Source organism: Tupaia chinensis, unplaced genomic scaffold (genome assembly GCF_000334495.1).
Source record: "Tupaia chinensis unplaced genomic scaffold, TupChi_1.0 Scaffold000272_1, whole genome shotgun sequence".
NCBI classification, from domain to species: Eukaryota; Metazoa; Chordata; class Mammalia; order Scandentia; family Tupaiidae; genus Tupaia; species Tupaia belangeri.
In genome coordinates this window covers 2,378,033-2,389,179 of record NW_006159754.1, presented here as the reverse complement: position 1 = coordinate 2,389,179, position 11,147 = coordinate 2,378,033, and the positions used below count along the sequence as shown (strand labels likewise).

Here is an 11,147-nt window from a genome sequence, read left to right as displayed (position 1 = left end):
GACTTGCTATAAAAATGAGCAGGAAAAAAAAAAATTAGGCAGGTTCCCCTTTCGATGATGTGAACAATAAAGTTATGGGCTGGCTGTTGGCTGTTCTTTTCATCAAAGCGTTACACTTTTTTCGTGACTAAACATGTAATACTTCCCTTTTTGGATGTTAGGTAAGCGCAGCTTTAACAAGCCCTAACTTGAGATCGGCCTAGTATCCTTCAAGACTGATGCAGGGAGGCTGCCTCAGTTAACTTTTTCATGGCTAGACCTCATGGACATCGCCAGATGAAGCAGAGCTTCAATCCGCCAAGCTGTCATGCTAGTGTTCCCCAACAAACAGGTCACTGAGTTACTAAGGAAATGAAAAAAGCCTATTCTTTCCCAAGCCTGCCTTAGGAAGAGAAAATAGTACATTTCCTGTACTGAGGGACCCCAGCTTCTCTTCTCCGCAAAAGCCAACATGCACAAAGAGCTTGGCATAATCCGTTCACGCCATGCCCTTTTTAGAGCGATGTTTTTAGAAGGCACTCAATGGGCCAGCAGATGGCGTAGCAGTTATGGCGTTGGACTCCAACATGGCCGACCACGGTCAAGTGACCACGGTCTGAGTCCCGTACCAGTGGCTTGAAAATCACATTGGGTGTGTGTGCATGCCCAAGATCCCGGGAGGAGAATGAAGAAAGAATTGGTGCATGGCTGTACCCCAGGGGGGCTGATTTCTCTCTCACTTTCCCTTTCACTGTCTCTGTCTCTCTCATTCCCAGGAACACATGTGCCCTAAGGCAAAAACCTTTTTTTTTTCTTTTCTTTTAAAAAAAGGGCACTAAAACCCAGAGGGTGTGATCCTGAATGATCAGAACATTTACTTTCAAATTCAAAATATAATAGATAAAAATACAGAAGCTCCACCAGCCCTTTATAAAAGGCATTTTCTTTACAATGAAGATCAGTATCATTGACCCTAATAAGGCAAAGTCAACTCTAGTAATAAAGGAATATAAAATTAAAAGTAGATTAAAAGAAATATCTTCATTCTTGTAGAAATAAAAAAAACAATCCTGTCAGATATTTGACCACATATGAGTCCTAATAAGGAACTACTAGAAATTTGGGCTAAACCTCAAAATGGGCAGAAAAGGTCATTTTTAAACATAATTTTGAGGGATCTACCAGAGTGTTCTTCTTTTGAATTGATGCTTTTAAGATTCTGGCAGTGAGTTGTTCTGGCAGTAAGATTTTAAATAACGATTGGTATGTAATTTGCTATTTAGAGATCATGGTGAAAAATGGCAAAAAAAGTTCAACCCAAGGACAAAGTCTTCCAAACTAACGTCTGCATGGCATAACATTCCTGAACAAAACGCAAAGAACTGTCTTCAAGCACCAAAAGCGGAATCCATGGGGGAAAGGGACAAAATCCCACAATGAGTCCAACCTACGTGAAAGACTGTAAATCTGGCAAATTTTTACAAGATTAAATAGGATAATTTTTATTCAAAGAAATTTCCTAAGCCTAGCCATTCATCTATGACATACTGAATCACCCTTAAGTAAACTGGAAAAATATTAAAATTGTCATTGTCAGGGCCAGCAGGTAGCATCATAGTTAAAGCTCTGGACTCCCACATGGTCGACCATGGTTCAAGTCTCAGACTTGGAGGCTTGCTTTCTCACTTTCTCTCCTTTTCTGTCTCTCTCTGATCAAATTTTTAAAATAACAATAGAAAAACAAAATAGTTCTTTAAAAAATAAACAAAATAAAATTGTAATTGTCTATTTTTGTTTGTTTGTTTAGGAAAAAGCAGCTAAAGAAATGTAATGTTGATATCCAATTACTGGTATATAAGTTAAACACATACTTGTTTTTCTGTGCAAACAGAAGAAAAACCAACTCAGACAACACATTATTACCTTAAGGCATAAGTAAATACTAAATGGTACCTACAAAAATTTACTAACCTCAAAAAAGCCCCTACTTTCTCTCTCTCTCTCTCTTTTTTTTTTTTTTTTTTTTTTTGATTTGAGAGGTTTTTCTCTACAGGGCGCATGTGCTCGCCAGAAAGACAGAGCAAGACATAGAGACAGTAAGCGAGAAATCACCCCCAAGGGGGGGTGGCCATGCTGTAATCCCTTCTCCTCCATTCTCCTCTCGGAATCTTGGGCATGCACGCACACGTGCCTGGCGTGAGTTTAAGCCACCGGGTCCGGGACTCGAACCACAGTCGACTGCATGGGAGTCCAGCGACATAGCCATTATGCTAACTGCTGGTCCCAAAAGCTCCTACTTTTAATAATTATCTTTATTTCTCTTCATCCATGATAGTAACAGGTTTCGATTCCATTTAGAAAATCTCAGTTTTTTACTTGTTTAGATGTTATATTAGATGTTGATATTTGAAAATACAAACCTTTGGAGCATTTTTATCTTTAAGTCATAAAACTGATTATAAATAAAAAAAGTAATTTGACTATATAAAGTTGTCATTGTATGATATGATGCTTTCTGAAAAGAATAAACAAACTGTATACATGGAAGAACAGCATACAAGGGATTCAGTGAAACCATTCCCTAAATAACTTCATTTAAAAGAACTTGAGAATCTACATATTTGGATGCATAACAATAAGTCCCTAGATTTTATCAGATTCTCGAGTAAGAGTACAAGTTTCCAATGCTACCAATTTCTACTATGAACATTTTAATTTCAGTCTTTAATACTTTTAACACCCATGAGTTCCTAAGGAATTTATTACTCGTAAAATATATTCTTATTCTTTTTAATCCAGAATTAAATGGGCAAAAAGGTTGTAAATACATATTTTCTAACTGGTAATAGGAAGGAAAAACAACACACACACAAAATCCCTAAAAGGTAGTTCTTAACCTATTGATCCCCCACTCTCTAAGCAGTGCTCTGGCTTTCTGAGTGCCAGCCTTCTGTGTTCCCTTCAGGTGAATCACACTGTCTCATTCCTGCAGGTTCAGGAAATGATCTTCCCCAGTCTACAAATCTCACCTACTCTGAGATGTGAGTCATTTACATTAGCAAGGGAGCAAGTTGCTCCAGTTGTGCCAGGGCAGGAGAATTTGAAAGGGTGCCTCAAAAGCAATCTGGAGAGGGGCAGGAGAGGACCCATCTTCTCTGGCAAGAAGAAAAAAAATGATTTTATTTAGTGCTTTACCAGAAAATCCCCTTTCCTGCCAACCTTAGATTCAAGACTTATCCTTAAAAACAAGAAGCTTGTTTCGACTTGAAGATACTTACATCAAGTGAATGGACAGCCAGCCACCGCAATGAAAGGTAAATAAATTTTCTTTTAATTTTCCTACACGTCGTTGTTGATAGGACACAGCACTGATCGACGCTATAATTACACTTCTGCTTAAATATGAGGTTTGAAGGAAAACTCGAAATTAAAATGCTGACTGAGTACGATCTGTAAATGCTCTTTAGGAGCTACCAGTTTCCGAAATGGGGTCCACAGGGTGTCACTGTTTCTAACTCGGGCAGACAGAAAATGTAAACTGCGTGTGTTATCTTCAAAAGTAGAAATCATGTTTTGGAAATCACTTGAATTTATTGAACGTTTTGTTACATTTACCTTCTTAGATGAGTAAGATCCAAAGTTCCTTATAATTGTTTCCCCAGACCCCCAAAACCTAAATGGGTTTCATATTTTGTCATTCGTTTTTTTGTTTTTTGGTTTTTTTTTTTAAAGAAAAAGATTCTTTTCTGTTCCAATTGCCTCGTCTTGATAAAAAAGAATCTCAATCTTTTCGTGCACCACAAAGAACAGGGCAATCCACATCTGATCCCTTAAGAACGCATGTCAAAACACGTCCAGCAGGGCACTTAGAAAACGGCCTGCTACTGACAAACAGGTTAGGAACGGCTTTAGTGGTGTTCCGCGCTCAACTGTGAGGCAAGTTTTCACCTCAGTGAGGAAGACAGAGAAGCTAGCACAAGGATTCCACCTCTGCTAAATTATGAGGATGGTAAAAGAGAGATAGCCTAAGGTAGAGCGGCTTTTTGATTTATAAGACCAAGATTTGTCTACTACAGAATTCTCATTAGAGTCTCAAACTGACATGGCTTTCATGTTAGATATATTATTTTAAACAGTTTGATGTCATCATTTTAATTAGATGCCAGTTTACTGGTCATATGGACAGCCACAAATTTGGTTCCACATTACCGTATATTGGGAGAGAGAAAAAGACAGACATCCCACTGATACTTTGCTGCATTATTTCTGCCAATTCAAGGTTAATTGCCTCCACGAAACCAGGAATCAAAGATAAGGTTCCTCAGCCCTGCAGGAAAATCCCATCCACAGACTACAGTTGCTGACATGTATATGAAGACTTGCAGATATAGGTGAATCAAGGAGAGAGAGGAGCAGTCTGACTGCTTAATTCCATATTTAAGAATATAGCCTGGGCCAGCCCATGGCCTGGAGGTTAAGGCAGCTTGATCCCACATGGGTAACTCTGTGGTTCGAGTCCCAGATCTGGTGACTTGGAAAACATACCACCACATGTGTATGCATGCGCATAATCTTGATAGAAGAAATGGGGAGAAGGGATTGTGACATGTTCATCCCCGAGAGGGAGAACTTTCTCACTTTCTCTCTCTGTCTTTCCCTGGCAAGTACATGAGCCTTCTGGCAAAATTAAGAGCATAGCCTAGAAAAGAAAACTATTTAGTCAGAAAGTTATGACTGTTTCATGAAAGCAGTGAGGGGAAAATTTTCCCAACCAGAGACAACATGCGGAGAGGGTTTCCTGGATTCAGGGATGTGAATGGAGAAAGATGACTACATTAGGAAGAATTATATTTAGATTTGTGCTGTTTGGATTTTTCAGACTCTGACTACTTTTTAGTCTTTCTTTACTATCTTAGCATTTCATTCTCTTTAAGAACAAAAATCATTTCAAGCTTAGCTCTATACTTGAGAAATATTTTTGTTTTTTTATGTAGTACTAAAATGAGAAAAAGTAGGAAAAAAAAATACCCTCTCTCAAAGCCCAGTGAAAGGTGGGCTGGTGAGGTAGAATACAAGTGAGGAGAAATCCAGGTGAAGTCATCTCCCTGAGAACATCCCACTCTCTTCAGGGCAGGTCTCTGTGCTCAGGTAAGAGAGAGTGCGGGTTTAGGGTGGACAGCCCAGACTCATTCACAGCAAAATGACCTGTTTTGGGCACATGATTAGGCCAAAGCGTACCAGTGTGATGGGAAAGCCAAGACCTACCCAGGAACTCACTCTCCAGGTAAAATGAGGGGATTCGATCAGAGGGTTATCAGAGGCCCATCGCAGCTCTAGAAGCTCATGTTCAGGGTGATCTGCTGAGGTTGGTTATTAAGAACCCGAGGAAATGGGAAAAGCCAAAAATGAGGTCCTTGCAGTGCTATTCTTAACCAACTGCATGATATTAATCAGATCTGGAACTTCTAGGCCTCAGAATCTTCCTTAGAAGGAGACGACTCCTATTTGCTCCTCCTACCTCAGTTAGAAAGTTCTGTGTTTATACAAATCCGAAGGCCAGCTAGAGTTCTTGTGGTAACCATCTGGAGCAGAGAAGTGAGCACAGAGGCAAATGTGACTCTAATACTGAGTTTTGCTAAATGCCAAGAGCAGACGAACCACATGGAGACCCTTAAGGTGAACAACAGACTCCAATCTTCCTGTAGGCCAGTGGATAGAGCCAGGCTCCTGCCTGACCTGGCTGTGATTTCTAAACTTTCTACTTCCTTACATGGCAAAAGCAGGCGGCATAAAACAGTTGCTTTCCATCCTGTACCTACAAAGCGTATTTTGTTTCATTAACGTAATTGGCCAAATCAATTGAAAGGAGGACACTGATTAATTCTACTTAGCATACAACATTGCATTAAGTCATTCTATCAGTGACTGTCATTTACTGCATACAGCAATTTCTATTAATTTCTATCATTTAAAAGAAAGAATAACTTCTCAAATGACTTTTTTTAATGCAAGATACAGAATCTGTGTGGCAAAATTCTTCTAGCCTTAATACTGAAACAACAATAATTAACTCATATCACATATCAATAGTTTGGTATGTCCTAAGACTACTGCAGATTTTAATGTGTGTGGTGGTGGTGGTATGTGTGTGTGTGTGTGTGTATACACATATATCTTTTTTTTAATCATACAACCTTAGGCTGTATATTCCTATTACCCACCCACCCTATACACATATATCTTTTTTTAATCATACAACCTTAGGCTGTATATTCCTATTACCCACCCACCCCCCACCTTCTATGCTGAACAAATTGAGGCTTAAATAGTCCACCAGCTAGGAGCAGAACTCTTAAGGTAGAGTCCCTGCAGTCCACCATGCTCTTTCCCACTATTTTTTAAGTTCTGAGTGAACTCATCATTTGCGATTAGTTATCTCTTTCACATGGGCAGTTTAATAGGTAACATTATACAAACTTGTGTATGTATTACACTATTTGACTACAGTAGTAGACTATCCTGGGTACATCATGCCTACTTCAATCAAGTGGGAGCTACTTAACTTCCTGGTCATCCCAAAGGAGGCAGAAGATTATAAGTAGCCCACAAATACCCAGTGTGTGTGAAGGCAGTGGCAGAACAGCAGTTAAGAGCCCAGCACTCAGACTGACTGATGTCCAAAATCCAGCCCTGCCACTCACTAGTTATGTGAAAGTAAGAAAGCTCTGACACTCTGGCAGAAGACAGCACACACTTTTTGAAAGAACGTCTTAAGCCCCAGTTCTTTCATCTGAAAAATAGAAATTCTTGGGTTAGGTGGTAATATAGTGACAATGCAACCAGACTCACAGGGAAAGTTCCTGGGTCCCTGGTCGGACCTTCCTGGGCATGCTCACGCATGCACTCCCTCATGAGCTACCTGCATCTGGGTAGATTACAGCATGGAGACACTTTGGGGAGTGCCTGTCTTACCCTCTATCTCTGTTTCTCTCTTTCTCTCTCATGGAAGAAATATATAATAGACTAAACATGAAGGACAAAGGTATATACAGTAAAATATAGCCTTCGTTCAATCTTTACAATTTTATGAGGATTTTTTCCAGAGGAGGAAAGTGAGGCACCTTACAACAATTTTATTAGGATTTTTTCCAGAGGAGGAAAGTGAGGCACAGATGAATGGTTAGGTGACTTGACCAAGGAAGAAGCAGAACTAAGTGAAATTCTGCTTGCGGTCCATGAGTTCAGAGGGACCCTCTACTATATATATCAAGATTCTGGCTGCCTCCAAAGCAGAGGCCAGTGTACCAAAGGACAGCAAAGATGAAATAATCCCAGGTTGCTGTTACAATCAGGTTGAAAAAGAATGCTAACAGAGGAATACTTGGGTTGTCTGCATATACTCGAAATAATCCCAGGTCGCTGTTACGATCAGGTTGAAAAAGAATGCTACAGAGGAATACTTGGGTTGTCTGCATATACTGGAGTACCCAGCTACATAGATCTTAGTCCGAGAACTCCCAGGGCAATCCAGGAAAATGACATGCAGACCTCAGCCGCCTCGAGACTGCAGGCACGTAGGGTGTGCCACACTCTTTTGGGGGTGCGTGACCTACCTGTCCAAACTTGTTCGTCCTCATACCTGCCAGACTCAAAGTTTATAAATAGTAACTGAAAATATATCATTGGGCTTCTTAACACATTTTAGATTAACTGACTAAAACACAAATAGGAAAAACACAAAATTAATACCTTACTGGAGATCTCTATAAAGAGAATAGTCCTTGGGACCAACAGTGTAATGGCTATGTTGCTGAACTCCCATGTAGTCGACCACAGTTTGAGTCCCGGACCTAGTGGCTTAAATTCATGCCGGGTGCATGTGCATGTGTGCCCAAGATCCGGAGAGGAAAATGGAGAATACGGGATTGTGGCGTGGCCATCCCCCCTGGGGGGGTGATTTCTTGCTTTCTATCTCTCTGTCTCTGTCTTTCTGGCTAGCACACGTGCTCTAAAAACCTAAAATCCTCTCCAAAAAAAAATAAATAAAGAGGATAGTCCTTTATATCATGATTAGGTAGATTTGGGGTACTCAGGGCCCATAGTAATACATAATCCTGAAATAATCACAACTACGATTATATTTTGATTGTTTAAACCAAGCCATTTTAAGACCTGAATTTTAAAAAATTAAAAATTTTAAGGAAGACAGTGTCTCCCACTGAGTGAGAATTCTCATGATTTCCTCTATTACACTTATCAAAACCAATGAATAAAACAAGGAATGCCATCTAAATATTAACTACTATGTCAATGTATTCACATATATCATAATGATCATTATTAAATAAATAAAGCTGTAGTATTTGTTAAACATGAATACTTCCTTTACCCTAAAACATTCATTTTACTTCTATGTTGTGAATAACCAAAAAAAATGCATAAAATGTAAACAGAAACATTCACTCCGTGCCTTGAGCCACCAGAATAATACTTTAAGAATTATCTCTGTTTTCACCCTAAGCCCCAGAAAGACTGAGTATCTGACATGTACCCCAATCCTTTATAAACCAGGATAAGACTTGGCATGGTTTCTGTTCATATTCACTTACAATCTCTAAGAAACTGCAGACCAGTCAGGCACTGAACAAGTAGCTGATGCAGAAGTTAGTTTGATTATAGGCCCCTGAAAAACAAATCCCGTGGTACACAAATACATTCTACAATGGTCTCCCCATTCCTGCATTATCCTGGAAGACACTCCCAGCAGCATAACTATCTCACGACCAGACTGGCAAAGTCAAATACCTCTATCCTTAAAGAGTTCCCCCTCTCCAGTTTTTATCAGAGGTGGTGCATTTCCCATACTGGCTCCTTCCTGTCTTCCATTAATTAAACTCAATTAACTTCATGCCAATCAAGTACCCCCTCCAATAAATACCTGTCGTTTTATTTAGGCTCTGCCTACTTCCAAAATATCTTGTAAAATATTTCAAATATATTGCAGAAATGCTCAGTATGAAATAAGCTCAAATGAATTTTAAATTTAAAAAATGAGGCCTGAGAAAAAGAATGGTGGGAAATGAAGAGCCACGTGAGTAGTTCCCCAAATACATTCATTCTATCTGTTTGATAGTGGTGGACCTTAAGGTCAACTCAACTGCAATACGAAAACAAGAAGACTTAGTGATTCAGTGTTGATAAATTCACAGCAGGCTTAAGGGAACACTATCCTCAATGTATAGACTATAAAGATCTTTCTCCCATGAATCCTCACACAGAAAACCAAGGTTATAGTGAATGCCCAGAGTAGATACACATTCAGAGACACCAAATGCCTGAAGCTACCAGTTCAAAGCCCGGTCCAGGTAAAGCCATTTTACCTGCCCTGGTCCAGGGGCAGGGAAAGACAATGAAACTGGGTCCGGGAATGTGCTCCACTTTACATGTTCTCACCGTATGAAAGTTTTTTTTTTCATAATTACTCTAGGAAAATGTTTCTACTGCCTTCTATCCAGTACATTTGATGCTAAATGTGAAAAATTTTTAAGTGTTAGACATAATAGGTTGAACCATATAAAAATGCTAGTTTGACCTATGAAAGAAAAATATTCATTTGGTTTAACCAACGAAGAAGAAACTTTAGTACTATCAAAGGCATATCATCCCAAATCAAACGCAAGGTTAAGTTCTAAAATCCTATAAGTTATTTCAAAGTCCACTCTACAAACTTACCAATTTCAGATATAAGAAAATGTCATCAAATTATGGGAAACTAGTAAAGATGAAGGAAGGGTTTAAAGATTCCAGGTTCCATGAGTATTGGCAGAAACTCAGAGGAGGAACACGGGCAGCCTCACTATGAAATCAGATGTTACAAACTGTATTTAAAATTTAGGAAATTTTGTATAAAAACCCAATTCTCTTGGTGAGTCTGATAGTGGTGGCAGTGAACTCACAATATACATGTGTGACAACAACTCACGGCCTGGGAAAAGCTACCCCTCTAGACAAGGCAATACTCGCCAACTCACCACCACCATGAACCTCCTGATTATCTACCCAACATGGAAGGTGCTAGCTATCTTTCATCAGCATGCTAGTACCTTTGCTTCTTCCTGTATATGGTTCACTTTCCACACCGACATCTCTAAGGAGCTGTTATTGGCATTTGAATTTTCAACCCCCTCAACCCCTGGAGCTCCCTTACTTCACTTCTGTGAGCTGCTCAGGAACATCCAAGGGCCCAGCATTTGATCAGCTCTCCTCCTGGTCTTCAGCCATGCCCCACTCAAGATCACCTGCCAATTCCTACTCCTCTCAGCCCTTCCTAGGTTGTACTCTAATGCTTCAGAAGGTGAGAGAGGATATTCTTGGAAAAAAAAACAAAAACCTGGCAGATACCCATAACGATGAGATCAGGTCAGAGAGAGGGCCAAGTTCTATGAGAGCTCAATGTTAAGTCCAAAGTTTGTTGAGTTCTGGATCTCTGCTGCGGGTACTCTGCTAGACCCTGGACATAGAATGATACAGAGATTCTCAGATGAACAACAAAAATACAACACAACAGCTGGAGATGTGGACAACCACGTAGTAGATAAGAGGAGCACTTATGAGGTACATGGGGAGAACACGGGAGCCTCTGAGAAGCAGATGAGTTAGACATGAAGGTGGTATAAGGAGCTTACCTAGTAGACAGTGGAGAGAAGAGATTTTCATGACAAAAGGCAAGGTGGCTACAAAAGACCTGGTGCAAGAGCTTGGGAGCACAATGTGGGCAGGCAGATGGGATCCAGTCAGAAGGACCTCATCACTTGCTGAGGGGTGTGAGTTGGGTCCTCTACTAGGACCAGTGAGTGCTGTGACAGTGGAGGACATCACGTAAGGAAATGTGAACAAAGAGGAAAATATATTAGGAAATATTAACATATTGCAAGTATAGGTTTTTGTTTCTCCTAGTTGAGAAAGTTACCACCTTTATACATCAACCCAGAAAGAATTATTTTGATTCTAATCTCATTCATTTGAAAATCATCTTTTGAAATTAAAAAAAAAAAAGTGGCTAAAGTCACAAAGTCATAATTCACTTAAGCAAAAATTACTTTTTTTCTTTTGGAGAATTTTTTTCCTTTTTTTTTTCCTTTTTTTTTTTTTTTTTTCTATAGTGCACA

General features: G+C 39.6%; 2 protein-coding genes across 2 annotated transcripts in view; one reads left to right on the top strand and one right to left on the bottom strand.

The window, feature by feature from the left end:
- MED12L (mediator complex subunit 12L) overlaps window positions 1-11,147 on the bottom strand; it is a 393,053-nt gene that overhangs the window by 127,003 nt on the left and 254,903 nt on the right. The gene's annotated exons all lie outside the window — the stretch shown is intronic.
- GPR87 (G protein-coupled receptor 87) overlaps window positions 3,112-11,147 on the top strand; it is a 30,279-nt gene continuing 22,243 nt past the window's right edge. Inside the window, exon 1 of the mRNA XM_006149781.2 lies at window positions 3,112-3,293. The gene's annotated coding sequence lies outside the window, so the exon portion shown is untranslated. The remainder of the gene's footprint in view (window positions 3,294-11,147) is intronic.